This window comes from Oratosquilla oratoria, chromosome 31 (genome assembly GCF_046742065.1).
Source record: "Oratosquilla oratoria isolate Oo_2021 chromosome 31, ASM4674206v1, whole genome shotgun sequence".
Taxonomy (NCBI): Eukaryota; Metazoa; Arthropoda; class Malacostraca; order Stomatopoda; family Squillidae; genus Oratosquilla; species Oratosquilla oratoria.
The window spans coordinates 4,305,382-4,324,730 of NC_134807.1; the positions used below are offsets into that span (position 1 = coordinate 4,305,382).

Below are 19,349 nucleotides of genomic sequence, written 5' to 3' on the forward strand. Positions count from 1 at the left end.
CTTTGGTCGTACATTCAAATGAATACGACCACCTTCCAGACTGTCATAACATGGGAGTGATTAAAAAGGGACTTAAAAATAAAACAAAGAAAACGGTAGAAACAGCACACATCAGCACGGAAGACACCATAGGGAAGGATTCGCCAGCCTAGCCAAAACAACTGGGGAAGTTATGTTGTGTTAGCGTGGTATGATTGTATATCATACCATTATTATCGTATATTGTAATTGTGTGTTGCTTATTTGGGGAATTATATTTTTCCCCCTCTTTATAAAATTGTCATATGTTGTGTTTGTTGTTTTATTATTTATTGTAGTTATGTGTAATCATTGTCTATATTGTAATTATATTGGATATCGCAAATGCGATGTATGTCTGTTCGCGCCAAATTGGCGGCGTGACGTCAGTTGAGAGCCAGCTCTCTTTGTATACACAGGCATTAGTTGTCAGTGGTATCAGATATTACAGTGTATTTCCCACCATCTGACTTTCATTTCTTGTAGCCACCCGGTACAATGTTGGCAGAAACAAAACAAAGAAAACGGGGATCATGTTGTGGTCTGTCCAAGACAACATGTAAAACAAAATTCTGAAAGTAAAGTTACTAACATCAGCATTAGAAAGACAGAAGTAGTCAAACAGACAGATGATCATAAAGCTACAAAATACCCAGGTCCAGAGAAAAATTTTCCGAGAATGATAAAAGAGTGTAAATTTGAAATCTGCGACCAGTTAACGGAAATATATCTGCAGATACTGATTTTGTGCGTATTTCTTGGGGGCAGGCAAACGTTGTTCCTGTTTTCAAAAAAGGTGGGAAATTGCCTGTGCACAATCAGTTTGACGTCAGTTGTAGGTAAAAAGATTGAATCAATAATAGCTAATAGAATCAGAGATCACATCGAGAGATATGATTTGATTCGTGACCCCCAGGGCTCACCAAGGGCAAGTCATATATATATATATATATATATATATATATATATATATATATATATATATATATATATATATAATATATTTTTTTTTTTACAAAAATGTCTACAAGGCGTCAAATAATAATGATAGTGACGATGTTATTTATCTTGACTTTACCAGAGTATTGGACAAGGTACCCCACCAGAGACTACTAAATAAAGTCAAAGCCCATGGCATGGGAGGAAAAATGTTTGAATGGATAAGAGATTGGAACAGTGACAGAGAACAGCGGGTCACCATAAACGGTGTAAAATTCAAATGAGTGAGAGTTACTAGTGGAGTTCCACAGGGGTTCGTCTTGGGACGTTTATCGTTCATTGTATATATAAATGACTTGGACAATGGGATTAGTAGTAATGTTAATAAGTTTACGAACGACACTAAAATAGGACGCCAAATTAAGTCAGGAGAAGACGCCGAGATACTGCAAGAAGAGTTTAACAATTTTTTCATATGCTCGATGAAATGGCAAATGGACTTCAATATCTCAAAGTGCAGTGTGTTAAACGTAGGTTATAACCCGAAAAGCAGGTATACCTTAGATAACATATTTTTAGAGAAAACTGAGAGCGAGAGAGACTCGGGAGTGCTAGTGAGTCCTAACTTAAACCCAGGAAATAGTGTATTTGTGTCTAAAATAGAACTATCAGAGTAAGTGGTTTCATCGCTATGATCGTTATAAATACAAGAGCAGAGGTAGTTATCAAACAGTTTTGATCTCTTTCCTATAGAATGGATATCAATTCACTAAAATCAGTACAGAGGAGAATGACCAAAATCTTACATGTGCTTAGAAATTTACCTTACGAAAACAGGCTTAGGCACCTTAATCTAAACTCTCTGGAAAGACGCAGAGTGCGGGGTGATCTAATAGAAGTGTTCAAGTGGATCAAGGGCTTCACCAAGCGTGATGCAGATAACGTCATCTTATTAAAACAACAGGGCAGGACTGGCAGTAATGGGTTTAAATTGGACAAATTTAGTTTTAAGGAGGAAACAGGTAAGAACCGGTTTACTAACAGGATGGTCAACGAATAGAATAGACTTGGTTGCCATGTAGTAAGGACTGAAACTATCGGTTGTTTTAAAAGAAGATGAGGATGATAGGCGGTAATGGACATGGAACTGCCTAGTGTAGGCCTTATAGTCTCTTACAGTCTCCTTCATTCCTATGTTCTTAAGTGTGCATATGTGTGTGCGTATGTATATGTATGTTAGAGTGTATATGAATGTACATGTGTATGTACATGTACACGTACATACGTAAGTGTATGTGGAAGTGCAGGTGTAAGCGCGTGTGTACATACCTGTGCATGTGTGTGTACATGCACATATGTGTACATGCGTTTGTGTGTGCTGGAGTGCATGTGCACGTGTTAGTATATGTGTGCGTGTGTGCGTTTCTCTTGAAGATGTAAACCTCAAAGTTATTCATTTGTTCATTTGAACACCTGCTTACATCGCATGCTTGTTCCTGTTCATCTTTGTGTGTATGTTTGTTTGTTCTTCTTCAGACAACGAACGGGAACAGTGAACACACAGACACGTACGAGCTACTGGCTGAGTTTAGTGGTGTGTGTGTGTGTGTGTGTGTGTGTGTGTGTGTGTGTGTGTGTGTGTGTGTGTGTGTGTGTGTGTGTGTGTGTGTGTGTGTGTGTGTGTGTGTGTGTGTGTGTGTGTGTGTGTGTGTGTGTGTGTGTGTGTGTGTGTGTGTGTGTGTGTGTGTGTGTGTGTGTGTGTGTGTGTTTACCTACTTGTAGTTCACGAGGTTGAAACTATACTCATGGGATCCCGTCTCTCTATCCTCCACTCATCAATCTTTGCATTAAATTTGTTTATGTTGTTGGCCTGGTCCACATTTTCATCCAGCTTGCATAAATCTAGGCATCTATGTGGAAAGCTGTACCTACTAACATTTTTCCGATCTTGTGTTTTCGATTTTTTACTGTGAGCACTTGTTAATCTTTCTTCCCATACCAGCACCTTATCGAAGGACTTTTCGAAATCCAGGTATACACAGTCCACCCAACCCTCTCTTTCAAGCAGCTCATCAACCAAACGTGAATAGAAACTTAGCAGGTTAGATGTACTAGACTATCTTTTTCTATATCCAAATTGACTGTGAACAAATACTACTTTCTTCTCCAAATACTTCATCCAATTATTATTATCATTGTTATTATCTTATATATATCTTAACATTTATTCACATACAATGGCTATTATACTGGCCAAGGACATTTGTCTATATTCTATTGGTTCTTTTCTTGGATATTGGAACCACATTTGCACATTTCCAGTCCAGTGTCACCTTCCCCTCATCCAGAGAATATGCAATGAATTGATGTGTTTTATCTGATAATTGTTCTATACATTCTTTCAATCAGGGCCGGTCTTAAGCCAATTGGAACTGCCTAGAGTAGGCCTTATGGTCTCTTGCAGTCTCCTCCGTGAATCTGTTCTTAATTGATCCAATTGAGCCCCACGCCTAAGAGGACACCGTGCTACATACAGTTTTATATTAAAATGTAGCTTACGTCTGTCTGATTTATTAACATGCATGTATTTCTTAAGCGCACATTTTGATCACTTCCCATTCTACCACAGAGATATAAAGTCTATAATAGACTTTTTTTATATTCTTATGATTCTACAGACCCTAGTGCAAGTTGGCTGGGAGCCTGGGACCGATTTCAATTGTTCCTAATTGGGCCCAGCACCTCCTAAGGCCAAGGACAAAGGTGGTACCTCCTAGTTTCCTCCTCTGGAAAATGGAACCACGTTTGCAGATTTCCAGTCCTGTGGCACCTTTCCCTTTTCCAGAGAACATACAATCATTTGATGCGTTTATCTGTTCATTGTTCTCTATCCTTTTTCAAAATCCAATTTCGGATTCCATCTGGCCCTTCTCAAATAGTTTAAAAACTTCACGTTTGTCCTCAATTATGTTGGTTACAACAACTTCCTTATCCATATCCTCTTCTCCTTTAAACTACCACTTTCTTATTGAATATTGATTTAAAACATTTATTCATCATTTCAGCTCGTGTTTTTTGCTCCTTCATATACTGCCCAAATTAGAAAAATTAAGATAAGGAATTAGGCAAGAATTGGTTTACCAACAGAAGGGCTCACGATTGGAATAGACTTAGTAAATTTATATCGAGCGCTGAAACTATTGGTTGTTTTAAGAAAAGCTTTGGTAACTGTATGAGTGAGAATGATAGGTGGCAAGAGACATGGAACTGCCTAGTGTAGACCTTATGGTCTCTTGTAACCTCCTCCAGTCTTATGTTCTGATGTTCTTATGTACTCCTTCAGTCTTCAAGTTGGATGTTTCTCGTCTCTGCTTATGATTGATGTTCATAAATCCGAAGAAGAGATTGGATGTGTATTAGTTTCAACAGGATAATGAAGAAGCACTCACTTCGTGTTTGTATTTTCATTTTTGTTTTTTTTTACTTTAGTCATTGCATTTCCGTGCGCACGTACACACACACGACTCGTGGCGCAGTTGGTAGAGTTCCCGGCTGCCACTACGGAGGTCCGGGTTCGAATCCCGCCCAGGGCTGAAATAATTTCAGTGTCGCTACACCGAGGGTTGTTACTCCAACTCTCGTAGGAGGGGAGTTGGGTGTGCGTGTATGTGTAAGGTCACAGCATTACCCATAGATCGGTCATATATGAGCTCTGAGCTCTCTTCGGGAAGGGAAATAGTTGTCGATCACGAGCCCAATACGTGACCCAAGACCATGGTGAATCACACACACACACACACACACACACACACATACACATGGTGTAGTGGTATCTTGCTCGACCGCAAATTCAACGATCCGAGTTCGAGTCCCACCTAGAGCTAAAAATTTCATCATTGCTGAACTATGAACCGATATCCCAACTCTGTTGGGCAAGGAGTCTAGGAGACGCGCGCGTGTGTGTGTGTGTGTGTGTGTGTGTGTGTGTGTGTGTGTGTGTGTGTGTGTGTGTGTGTGTGTGTGTGTGCGTGTGCGTGCGTGCGTGTGTGTTTAATTCCTGTATTGCACATGATGCATTTTTGTATGTTATCAATAAAATACTCATCTATGCCTGCGCACTTGTATACATACATGTGTGTATGTGTGTGTGTGTGTGTGTGTGTGTGTGTGTGTGTGTGTGTGTGTGTGTGTGTGTGTGTGTGTGTGTGTGTGTGTGTGTGTGTGTGTGTGTCTGTGTGTGTGTGTGCACGTGTATACTAATGTCCTTCTCTCCCTTATAAGGAAGTTGTCGTGTCAAAGCTCACACCTGAACTAAAAAAAAACTCAATCGCGTCCCCTCACCCAACCTCACTCATCGGGTTAAACGCAGTGCAGCGAGACACAGACTTCCCAAAACCGAAGCTTCACGATATTCGTATATACATATATATATATAATATACATATGTATATATGTGTATATATATATATATATATATATATATATATATATACATATGTATATATATGTATATATATAATATATATATAATATATATATTATATATATATATATTTTCTTTTTTCTTTTTTTTTTTTTCTTTTTTTTTAGAATTATTTCGGTTCAGGTAAGAAAGGAAGTGTGTGGAGCAATTTTTTTTTTTTTTTTTTTTTTTTTTTTTTTTTTTTGAAGTATGACACAGGTACGCGAGATGTAAGGATATTTCTTTGGTTAATCGGGGACTTAGATTCACGTAAGAACATAAGAATAAAAGAGACTGCAAGAGACTATAAGGCCTACACTAGGCAGTTCCATGCCCATTATCACCCTATCACATCTATCCATAAAGTTATCTTATCTCTTAAAGCAACCAATTATTTCAGCGCTAACTACATTGTTACTAAGTCTATTCTATTCGTTAAGCACTGTTGGTAAACCAGTTTTTGTCTATTTCTTTTTTAAACTTTTTTTTTTAATTAAAATTCAATACTACGAGTCCTAACCTGCTGTCTTAATATGATGACCTTGTTTGCATCACCCTAGTGAAAGCCCTTAAACCATTTGAATACTTCTATTAGATCACCCCGCATTCTTCGTTTTTTCTAGAGAGTCTAAGTTAAGGTGTCTAAGCCTGGCCTCGTAAAGTAAATTTCTAAGCCCTTGTATCATTTTGGTCATTCTCCTCTGTGCTGATTCTGGTGATTTAATTAATATCCATTCTATAGGGCGGAGACCGAAACTGTACCGCATAGGCTAGGTTAGGTTAGGTTAGGCTAACCATAGTCTGGCTATCACCAGGTAGAGTTTGATCACTACATCTGCACTTTTGTTTGTAACCGTCCGAGCAATAAATCCTAATGCCCTATTAGCCCTATTCCTGGCACTAATGCACTGTTTTCTGGATTTAGGGTCAGGACTCACTAGCACTCCCAAGTCCTTTTCACATTCTGTTTTCTTTAATATAGCGTTATATAAGCTATACCTGTTAGCTGGGTTGTATAATCCCACGTTTTACACACTGTGCTTGGAGATATTGAAGTCCATTTGCCACCTCTCCGACCAGGCAAATAATTTATTAATATTTTGCTACAGTATCCCGTCATCTTCCACTGACCTAATTTGGCGTCCTATTCTAGAGCCATCCACAAACCTACTAATATCACTAATCCCATTATCCAAGTCATTTGTATACAAAAAGAACAATAAGGAACCCAAAACTGAGCCCTGGAGAACTCCACTAGTGACGCTTCTTCAATTAAATTTTACACCGTTAATGGTTTCCCGTTGTTTTCTTTCACTAATCTATTTTTTTAATCCAATCAAACTTTGTATCATGGACCCACCTCAATTGTATTGTAATATTATGTTTAATATTAGTAACTAAACCTAACCTAACCTAACCTACAATAATCTGATTCCTCCATGGGACTCGGTTTTATTTAGTAGTCTCTGGTGGGGCACCTCGTCGAACGCTTTGTTAAAACAGGGTATATAACATCGTAATTATCATTGCTATCTGCCGCCTTGTAGACATTAGTATAAAAGGATAAAAGATTAGTTATAAGATGAGTAAAAGCAGCAACGACTGCAACAGCACTGTAGGAGAGAGGCCAAACGCAGAGTATGGGATCCAGTATATTTGACGTTTCGCCCAGTAGGGCTTCTTCAGAAGAAGCCCTGCTGGGCGAAACGTTAAATACATTGGATCCCATACTCTGCGTTTGCCCTCTCTCCTACAGATTAGTTATACACGACCTACCCTTGTAAACCCATATTGTGTCAAGAAACAGCTTATGCCTCTCGATATGATTCCTGTTACTATTTGTTATTACTGATTCTATCATTTTATCTATAACCAACTTCAAACGGATTGGTCTATAGTTGCGAATAAAAGATTTATCAACCTTTTTTGATTAAAGGAACAACTTTTGCCTGTCCAAAAAAATAGCCAGGAATCCATTGTCAACCCATTACTAAATAGTTCCGTTAACTGCTCACCCTAAGGCTTACACTAGGCAGTTCCATGTCCATTACTACCTGTCCTCCCTATCCATAAAGTTATCTTCTCTTTAAACAACCAATTGTTTCAGCAATTACTAAATGGATATTAAGTCTATTCCATTCGTTAGCCACTCCTAGTGAACCAAATTCTTGTCTATCTCCTTATTAAACTTAAATTTTTTTCCAATTTAAATCCATCAATACGAGTCCTTGATATATCTTGATATGATAACCTTACCTGCATCACCCTTGTTAAAGCCTTTGGCCCATTTTAATACCTCTGTTAAATTACCCAGCACTCTTCGTCTTTCCAAAGAGTGTAAGTTAAGATGCCAAAGCCGGTCTTCGTATGCTAAATTTCTAAACCCTTCTAGGGGCTTTAACAAGGGTGATGCAGGCAAGGTCATCATATTAAGACAGCAAGGTAGGACTTATAGTGATGAATTTAAATTATACAAATTTAGCTTTAAGAAGGAGATAAGGTAAAAATGGTTTACCAACAGAGCGGTAAATAAATTCATGGAATAGACTTAGTACCTATTCAGTGAGCGCTGAAAGTTGTTTTAAGATTACATAAATTTATGGGTGGGGATGATAGATGGTAAAGGACATGTAACTGTATGGTGTAGGTCATATGGTCTCTTGTAATCTCCTTCACTCTTATGCTCAGACTACCGGACAGGCACTGTTGTAGATGGATGGACAATGTCAGGAGAACTGTTCAAGAAGTAATACCTTATGTCAGTGGTTCCCAAACGGTGTGCCGCGGCACCAAAGAGTGCCGTGAGATCAACTGAGTAAGTGTGCCGCCAGAATTCAGGGCAAGAATAATTTTCGTATTACCGACTCCCTCTGTCATCCCTTTTTGTTCATTAAACCAGCATCAGTGTAATGACGAGTATTTTCATATTATCCAGGGACAAGATTTTGTTACACTGATGTTGAATCTACAAAATACTGACAAACTAGAATTTAGATTTTCTAATAAGGGTGCCGGGGACTTCTGAAAGGTTTGGCAAGGGTGCTTCAAGTCTAGAAAAGGTTAGGAACTACTGCCTTATGTCCTTGATTGGCAAGAACCTGGGCAAGACCGGAGAGAGTGGAGAGGCTTGGTTAAGACGGAGCTGGGACTGCAGGCCCAAGTGTGGATGCGTTTGTTTATGTGTGTGTATCTACTTAACTATCCCCAAAACCAAAATCTCGTAGCACATTTGTAAAATGTTTAAATATAACCCACTGTCGGAGGAAGAAAGCATAAGAAACAGACTATCTGTATATTTCGACCACAACTGCGATCCTCTTCATCTGCTGAAGAGGATCACAGTTGTGGTCAAAATATACGGATCGTTTGTTTCTTTTGCTTTGTGTCTCTGACAGTGGGTTGTATTTAAACTACTTAACTACAGTATATTTACCTAAGTGTAGTATACAGGAATGGAGCAACGCTTATGAGGCTCTGTCTCTCACTCTGAAATCCATATACCGTTCCAGCTTTGTTTATATCCTTAATTTCCAATTATCATATTTAGATTTGAATTCATGCATTGTTTGAGCTTGGGTTATATCACCTAAACTATTCCAAGTATCCATGCATTGATTAAGTTTATAAGTAAGAAAATATCCAAAATCTTTACATTGCAAACAAGTAACAAGCGGACTCATCACGTCAACATGACCTTCCACACCTCTTCATGTTCTTTTCCAAGGTAGCTTGCCTGCCTACCGGTCTTCTCAGTTATATCATCACTAAGATTCACTTCCTTTCTAACATTCTCTCATACTACATCTTCTCAGTTTGCTTTACCTCTCACTAAATTTTTCTCCCACTAAAAACACTTCCTTTCCAACATTCTTTCATACTACATGTTCTCATTTCGCTTTACCTTTCACTGATTTTATTTTCCGTGTTTCTTCCTTTCGCTACAACTACTATGTCTCCGACCGTTTTTCCCCGCTTTTGGTAAATATAGATGCGAGCCTTGATGTCCAAATATCCTTTCCATGCCTCTTGAACCACCGCACAAGTCCTATTGAATACTCCTTAAAGTGCTCAGTTGCAATAGCCTCCTTTTATACATGACTATCATTTAATTTCCCTACAAACTCTCCTTTCCCTCCCAGTTCATTTTATATTATTTGTTTTTGTTTTGTTATCATTTGTCTGTTTGATTCTCATTTATTATTAGTTATATGTCATTTTATTATTATTTACTATTTACCTGTTTGTTTATTATTTAACTATACCTATGCATTTATTTATGTATTTTATTTGTTATTTACATTATTATAGTTTATATTTATCCATTTATTATTATTATGATTTTTTTACGCATCCGACCTAGATATGGACCAAAAGGTCTCCTGTCGGCATGCTCCGCCTTTGTAATCCTTTGTAAAAACTGATCCCGCGCGAATGGGTGATCTGACCTGTGCAGTCCATAGCCATATCCCTTTGGAAATATACACGCACTTCGCACGAACAAAAAAAAAAAAACGTGTACCGGGTGGCTACAAGAAATGAAAGTCAAATTAGTGGGAAGTACACTGTAATCTCTGGTACCACTGACAATTAATGCGTGTGAATACAAAGAGAGCTGGCTCCCAACTGACGCCAAGCCAGTGTTGCCACTTAGCGCGAAAACGTGCATCGCATTTGCGATATCCAATATAATTACAAATATACGCAATGATTACACATAATTACAATAAATGATAAAACAACAAACAACAAAACATATGACAATATTATAAAGAGGGGGAGACATATAATTCCCCAAATAAGCAACACACAATTACAATGTACGATAATAATGGTATGATATACGACATACCACGCTAACACAAACGTCCTAAAGCTCAACCATATACACATGCCTTCCCTTCTACTGAAATTCACCTCGTCTCTAACTTTCAGAGTGTATTTTCTCATTTCAGTTTACTTGTTCGCCATCATCTTGTTAGAACTTGACGTCCTGTCAAGAAAAAAGTCCATCTAACTATGCCTGTCCCTGTACATTTTGGTTATCTTCCATTTGTGTAACGGCATTTCCTCTCCTTAGGATAGCCTCGCTGGTGTTCTTTAGTCACCGTTTGTGAAATCTTCAAACTGGTCTCTTTTCCCCTCTGGAGGCCATTGTGGACCACTCTCGGGCTGTCACTTCAGTTTACCTCTCACTAAGATGTTCCCGTCTTTCTGCCTTTCTCTACAACTACAGTCTCCGACCCTTTCCCCAGCTTTCGTTGGTTGATAGAGTCCCGAGTCACGATCTTCCTGTCTCTTGGCTCCCTGAGCCGTGAACTAAAACTTAATTACATATTCCTAAAAACTACTCACTGGCGATAGCCTCCTTTTATGCTAGGATATAATCTAATTTTCCTTACCAATTTTTTTTCCTCTCTCACAAAAATCGATCTCGCAGATCCCATGATCCATTATTTTGCCTCCCAGGTCGAGATAAAAGTATATCTTCATTTTCCCATAAAACTTTTCTTCTCACACAAAAACAGAATAATAGTTCAATTTGATAGTCACTGTTGGACGTGGGAACTGAAACTAAATCACTTTTCGTTGGAAATGTATATACACATGCTTCATACAAATATCAACACGCGTAAAAGTACAAACATGCATACATGCACTCTAATCAATTTCTAACCATCTCTAAGACTACCCTTCTCATTTCAGCTTCCCCCTCAATAACAACATTCTTTTTTTTTTTATACAACTTTGTTTCGAAACCCCTTCCTTCTCCCCTTGCCTCTAGAGCAAATAAATAATCAAATTATTGAATAAATGAAATAATAAATCAATGAATAGATAAATAGGTAGATAAATAAGTGAATACATTAATAAACAAATAAATTGATACAGTCAATAGATATATAAATGAATGAATAAATGAATATATAAATTAATAAATTAGTGAATAAATAAATGAATACAAACAAATAAACGAATGAATAAATGAATTAACAGATAACTAGATAAGGAATAGATAAATGATTAAATAAACAAATAAACAAATTAATAGATAACTGAATAGATAAGCAAATAATGAATAAATAGATAAATAAGTCAAATGAATAGATAAATTAATAGATGAATGAATAGATAAGCAAATAGTGGATAAGTGGATAATGGATAAGTGAACAAATAGATAAAGAAATTAATAGATAAATGAATAGATAAATGAATAAACAAATATGTAGATAACTCTTAAAGAAAAATAGACAAATAACTCCTTTAACGCACATTTCGCTTTTCATTGCCAACCAACGTTTTGTCCACAAAAACCAATCCCGTGAAAGCGGGTGGTCTGACGTCGCTGTCCTTATACCAACGGTTCTTAACCCTTTAAACTCCGATGACAAGATGTCTTGTCACTTGGTCAAATATAACAAAAAATCATAAAACACCAAAATGTTTGATCAAACACCAGAAAAATATGACGTCAATCCTCGCACGGTCAAGCCGCATCAGATGATATTCGGATGTACGGGCCGGCGCGAGGCTTACCATATACGATTTTACGTATCTACACACAAGCGGCTGAGATGAGTTGAATGGGTTAACCTTGCTGGAGGTACTGAACCCCGCAAGTTTCATACACGCATTCATCGAACCCTTCATAGTTGGAAAAATAAAATGTGTTTTTTCTTTTTCTTCAAATTCAAAACATAGGAACTATATACTGTATCAGTACACAAACTGCACCATGGACCACTTGCACACGAAATCAACGTGTTCAGAGAACAAAACCAACAAAACATGAATTTCACATAAAACAAAAACAGAATGAATATTTCCTACAAATCAATGTGACTTTTGCTTTTGCCTCTCAGAGACAATTTCAGAAATGCGCCGAACTGTCGAACCCCGGAAGCTGACTCACCGAACCCCTGGGGTTCGATCGAACCCAGGTTTAAGAAACACTGTCCTTATACTCTTGTAAACTAGTATGTTATAACACATTTGTAAAAGATCACTGTTAACCCACTATCGGAGAAATAATAACGGAAAGTACAGAGAAACTGTATATTTCGACTACTCTCTGTAGTCCTCTTCAGCAGAATGCTTACATAAGGTTAAGGTACAAGTATATATGAAGAAATGAGGGGTACATAGAAGGGGATGAGGACAGTGGGGGGGGGCTCAGGTCACATGACCATTTCAAGGGCATGTGACCTGAGATCCCACCCCATCACTTTCCTCATCCCCTTCTATGTACCCCTCATTTCTTCATATATACTTGTACCTTAACCTTATGTAAGCATTCTGCTGAAGAGGACTACAGAGAGTAGTCGAAATATACAGTTTCTCTGTACTTTCCGTTATTATTTCTCCGATAGTGGGTTAACAGTGATCTTATACTCTTGTGTTCACCAGCGAAGACGTTGTCGTACAAAAGCGATTTGCTTTATTAGTTTAAATTCCTTCTTGGTTTTTCCATCTTTTTTAGCACAAGTTATTTGTTTATCTACTTATCTATTTGTTTATTTATTCATTTATTCATTTCATTACTTGTTTATTTATATATCTACTTATTAATTTTTTATATATGTATCTATTTATATATGTTTGTTTATTTACTGGTTTGTTTATTTATATTTGTTTATTTGTTTATTTATATATATATTTATTTATTTATTTATTTATTTTTTATATTTGTTTATTTGTTTATTTATATATATATTTATTCATTTATTTATTTATTTGTTCTTTTAAACAATATAATCCACAAGAATGACCTGAGGCACATAAGCCATCAAAGTCCCTTGTTAAAAAGAAAAATAGCCAAAATAAAACAAAATCGAAATTGTTCACAAAAACTCAAAAACTGAACACGAGACAAAAAAAAATGAAGTTATTTACATTAACGCTATTATATGTATGCCGAACGTGTTAGGGCGTCGCTACATGCGGTGGAGGTCGAGGAGATGGCGGTTCGAATCCTGCCGCAAGCGAGTTGGACCAAGGACATGGCTCATTGTACTTCATGCTACAAAGTCCTCTGTAAGGGGCACCGTCCTAGCCTCCTGATAGGGAGAGTTCGCGAATTTAAATCGAATTATCATTTCGGGAGTGGGGAATTGACGTCTGTTTGATGGAAGGATAGACAAAGGTTAGACATGGGTCAAGTGTTAATGTCCCCAAACGGGATTTCTGAGGTCATACGGAAAGTATAATTATCTCTGCTATGTGTAGCACTCTGGAGAACTTTATCTACTTTATTTTATTTTTTTTCTACTTTTATCTTTATCTTATTTTATTTTGTTTTATTTTACTTTATTTTATTCTATTTTATTATATTTTATTTTATTTATTTTATTTTATTTTATTTTTTTTCTACTTTTATCTTTATCTTATTTTATTTTGTTTTATTTTACTTTATTTTGTTTGTATTGTATTCTATTTTTCTATTTTATTTGTTAATTTTTGTTTTTTATTCTTTTGCCTTTATTTGTTTCATTTTTCTTTATCTTATTTTATTTAGTTTTATCTTACTTTATTTTATCCATATATTTTTTCTTTCTTTTATTGTATTTATTTTGTCTTTATTTGATTTTGTTTTATTCTTATTTTATTTCATTCTAATTTATATATATATATAAATATATATAAACATATATATATATATATATATATATATATATATATATATATATACACATGTGTGTGTGTGTGTGTGTGTTTGTGTGTGTGTGTGTGTGTGTGTGTGTGTGTGTGTGTGTGTGTGTGTGTGTGTGTGTGTGTGTGTGTGTGTGTGTGTGTACGAGTATATATATATATATATATACATATATATATATATATATTATATATGTATGTATTCACCATGTTCTTGGATCACGTGATCGACAGCTATTTCCCTTCCGGGAGAGAGCTCAGAGCTCATATATGACCGATCTATGGGTAATGCTGTGACCTTACACGCGCACACACCCTGAACTCCCCGCCACGAGAGTTGGAGTAACGACTCGCAGCGCAGCGATACTTAAATTATTTCAGCCCTGGGCGGGATTCGAACCCGGACCACCGTAGTGGCGGCCGGAGAATGTAACCACTGTGCTATCGAGTCGTGTGTGTGTGTGTGTGTGTGTGTGTGTGTGTGTGTGTGTGTGTGTGTGTGTGTGTGTGTGTGTGATTGATGTCCAAGCCATAAATAAACTACCTATTGTTGTGGATAGAAATTGCCTAAATCCATATATGGTGGGTTCATGGCGAGTGGAACTTTGTGAGCAAACTAGAATAAAAAATATATTTCCAAAATTGTCTAGAATCTACGGCATTGCATGGTCACTTCAACTCTATTTTTTTCATATTGTCTGTTCAGTAATTTGAAAACAATACATAGATAAAATAATTCTAACATCTCTTCAGTTGAATAAAATCGTTTGGTATTAGAATAATAATATGAAAACCAAATACATCACAGTATCGAAAGGTTTACAGGAAGTTTCATTGACATATTTGATCTCGACATTTAAACTATACTAAGGCGACAAGATGAAGTTCAACGTGGGAAGGCCACACGTATCCACCACAGTGACTCCATTTCCCCCATTGCAACGTTACAGCGATATGACGTCACAGGAGCATTGTATAAGATACTTATCACTGCCAAAATATAAATATCAACCTCCATTTAATATCTATATTATATTGGTTATCGAATGTAACAATTTGTTGGTAGTATTATTAGAAAATATGTCCGCAACGGGAGAATATGATTTGATATCTCCAATCGTTTTTCCAGCCGGCAGGAGGGGAAGCAGAATCAGTAGGACTGGGTAACCTTACCAAAATATAGTAGTGATTTGTCATGGTATTTAGTACCTTACCAGTCAGTCATAATTATCATTCTTTGTATAGATTGGTAACATTGTTCATGACAATCTTCCAAAGTAACTTTTTTCGTGTTTTATTATTTTCCTTCAAACTGCCGTGGCACAGAATATAACAGTAAAATTCACTTATACATACGATCTAAAAACTTACTTTTATGAATGGGGATGACAGGTGGTAATGAACATGGAACTGTCTAGTGTAGGCTTTATGGTCTCTTGCAGCTTCCTTCATTTTTATGTTCTTATGTTCTCTTATCGTAAAACAACGATATAAAGAAATACACTTGCTATAGTTTCTACTTAGACGTGAAACGATTTATACGTATCACAATGGATCACGTAATGATAATAATAGTAATGATAATGATAATGATAATAGTAATAATATTAATAATAATAATAATAGCAATAATAATAATAATAATAATAATAGCAATAATAATAATAATAATAATAATAATAAAATAATAATAATGATAATAATAATTGATAATAAGAATAATAATAATGATGAAGATGATGATAATGGTATTAATATTGATAATATAATATCACTAAACCAGACACTAAAGTATATTCATGGAATGAAAATAATGAAAATTTATCTTAACTGGCTTAAAAATTTAATTTGTATAGGTTTCGTGGGTTGGTTAACTGTATATATTCTTAAAAATAGCCTCTGCTAGTTACACCGTACGGTGATTTAGATCAAAATATTTTCACCGTACGCTGAGAGTAGATCATGATTTACAATGTTTGTTTGTGTGTGTGTGTGTGTGTGTGTGTGTGTGTGTGTGTGTGTGTGTGTGTGTGTGTGTGTGTGTGTGTGTGTGTGTGTATGTATTTTTTCAACTTTATCAGTGGGTTAGGTAAGATTTGTTTAATTCCAGCCACCATTGTAAAGGAAAATGATTATCGCCGTGGCTCTGGCGGTTTCTGGCAGAAAATTCGCCAAGAACGAAAAAAACACACCACGTTTTTCCGCCACCACCACAACTCGGCGGCCATGTTGGATCATTATTGACGTCGACAAAAAATCTAAATCTCGGCCATCATTTGACAAATTTAACCAAAGCTAAACTATCATAAGTTAACCAAAATCTAACACTAACCTTTAAGAAAATACACAAAACTAAAATAAAATTAAATTAGATTAAACTGAATTGTTAAAAAAACTAAAATAGCATGTAGATCGACAGTCACATGATACACAAAAATCAACAACACAATTTTCAATTGACTATATTGTCTACATTTCTATTCCATCCCCGATTTCTCAATCAAGAATATTCTCGCAGTAACAAATAAACTAAAAACGAAAATGTCAAAATATGACAACTCAGCATTTGGAGTCGAAAGAGCAGCCTAGTGTGAGTTACAAGATGCCAAGACTCAACAAAACGCTCCACATCATTGTCCAACTCTACAGGGTGCGTATAAAGTCTCGGAGCAAGATATTACGTTGTCCAATTCTTGGTTGTATATATTAGGCTTGTCCTGTGTAATGTTGATGCCTGGGCCATTGTATTGTTTCAGTGGATTAATCGTATTATATTTAAAGTAGTAGTAATAATAATAATAATGATAATAATGATATTAATAATGATAATAATGATATTGATGATATTGATGATATTGATATTGATAATGATAATGATAATGATAGTGATGATAGTGATAATGATTGATGATAATGAAGATGAAAATGATGATAATAATGACAGTAATAATAATTAATAATAATAGTAATAATAATAACAATAATGATAATAATAATGAAGATGATGATAACTTATCACAACTCCATAGAAGTTCACATGCACATCATAGAAATAGCAAGTTATGTGTACTCTATTTTTATAAAAGAAAATAAAGAATTAAATGATTGTTATGTACACTGTGTTTCCACAGGAATAGATACAAATTTGTTGTATACACTCTGTTTACGTAAAAAATTCCTTGTACACATTGATTTCATGAGTATAAATAGAAGACATTTCAAATTGTATAAACTGTTTCTACAACAAAATTGTTCAAATCATTATATTCACTATATATATAACGAAATCGTGTTCAGTTTTTTCTATTATTATCAACGTTTCACATAATTGTGCATTCTCTGTTTTCGTGAATAAGAAATAAAAAACGTTGTCTACACTCTCTATTAAAAAAAAAGTATTGTACACTGTTTTCACAAATAAATAGAAAACGTTTAAAATGTTTGCATACACACTGTTTCCACTAAGAAAATCTTTTCAAATCACTGTATACACTCTCTATTTCCATAATGAAAAGAGAAAAACCGTCACGTGCACTTATTTCATTTAAAAAAAATCACATCGATGTGTATTCTCTATTCTCGGTTTCCACGAGAACGTTTAAAATCGTTGCTTACCTACTCTTTCCCCCTCCTCCTTGTCATCACCGGTGAGCAAGACTATTCTTCATCACTAATCCACTTTTTTCCACACCACCCAAGCCTCCGCTACAAAAACTTCTGGTAAACAAGAAGACTGGGACTCTAAGCCACAACGACACGACGTCAAAAGCTCTGCACCAAATACACAAACAACTCCAACTCACACTTTGGATCACGAAGCTGCAAAACGCTATGGAAATGGGATTGGTAGTATTGGAAGGGACCTGAATATCCTACTACGCAATAGGCAGGACCTATTGGCTGATATGCAAAACAGGAGCACCGCACAGGCATCCTGCCTGTCCAAAGTTAAACAGGAAATTGGGACACTTACTTTGTACTCCCCAGAGTATATTGTCCACTTTTGTGAACATTTGCCCTTCCTTGGCGTCGCCGAAGCTAACTTTAACCTTATGGTCTTATGGTCTCACAGCCTCCCAAAGGTCTACCAAGCTAACTCTGACTTAGCAACTCTAGCCCTGATCTCCTTATTTTTGTTTTTATTTTTATATTTTTTCTTGGTCTCCTAGACTTCACACGTCAATCTAGCTTCGTAAGATTTGGGAAACTGTCACATTTTCTCTCAATTTAGTTTATTTAATTTCATCACCTAAGTCAGTTTTTCTTTAAATAGTTTTATATTTTTCTATTTCTTCTTATTTCGTTTCTCCTTTTTTCTTCCCATCTTTTCCAGCCTATAGTCTACGGGCTGAACGATAACTACACAATTCGACGAAAAGAAACGACATTCTGTTGGCCTCTCTTGGGAATAGTTTCACCAACAGAGTCAAAATGCGCTTGATACGCTCGTTTTCACCATCAGCCATTTCCACACAAATTTCACCAAAATTACCATTTTCCGAAATTTTTATATTTCTATGTCCGATGAACCACAAAATTGGACAGATGAACTGATTTTATGAAGTTCACAAAAATTCTTCCCCCCCTTGATCTCACCAACACCTCAGAACACACTGGCTTCGGTGAGGCTTAATGGATTCTGGCTATCACACAAAGTTGAAAACCAGTCCCTGATTTGATTATAGAAAAAAAAATACGAGAAGAGAGAGAGAGAGAGAGAGAGAGAGAGAGAGAGAGAGAGAGAGAGAGAGAGAGATATGTCCACTGTCACCACTTAACGTCAAACTGTTGCTGGCAAAACGGCCATGTCCAAGGATGTCAAATATGAGAGGAATATGTCTATCTATCTACGGGGAATTTCAAGGTCAATAACACCCCACCACCACCAACTCACCCCCACACACACTTCCCCCCACACACACTTCCCCCCACACTCAAAAAAGTCGTTTTCGTGGGTCCGGCCCACAGACACAGGGACTCATAAAAGATGCAGTTGTTTTTGAGTCAGTGATGAAGGGGAATTTAGTTACGGGTGTGTGTTGTACTCAAAGAGGTTTTTCACTTGTTCTGATTGGTCTATCATCTCATCCAGAGGTGGAGGGTCACCAGGCTTCCTGTGGATTGCACTTGGACACCACTCAGGTGCGGGCGCAACAAGAGGAAATGTGAAAAATCATTAAAAAAAAAATTCAAATTTTGGCTGGTCGCCACGCACATGCCCTTGGGTCCAGGTTCTTCATGTGTACCTCACAGTCCACTGCGGCCGACTCTCTCCCTCAGGGGT

General features: G+C 36.4%; 1 protein-coding gene across 1 annotated transcript in view; it reads right to left on the minus strand.

Moving 5' to 3' along the window:
- LOC143041423 (CD109 antigen-like) overlaps window positions 1-18,661 on the minus strand; it is a 132,632-nt gene extending 113,971 nt beyond the window's left edge. The window contains exon 1 of the mRNA XM_076213269.1: window positions 18,039-18,661. The gene's annotated coding sequence lies outside the window, so the exon portion shown is untranslated. The remainder of the gene's footprint in view (window positions 1-18,038) is intronic.
- Between the last annotated feature and the right edge of the window lie 688 nt (window positions 18,662-19,349).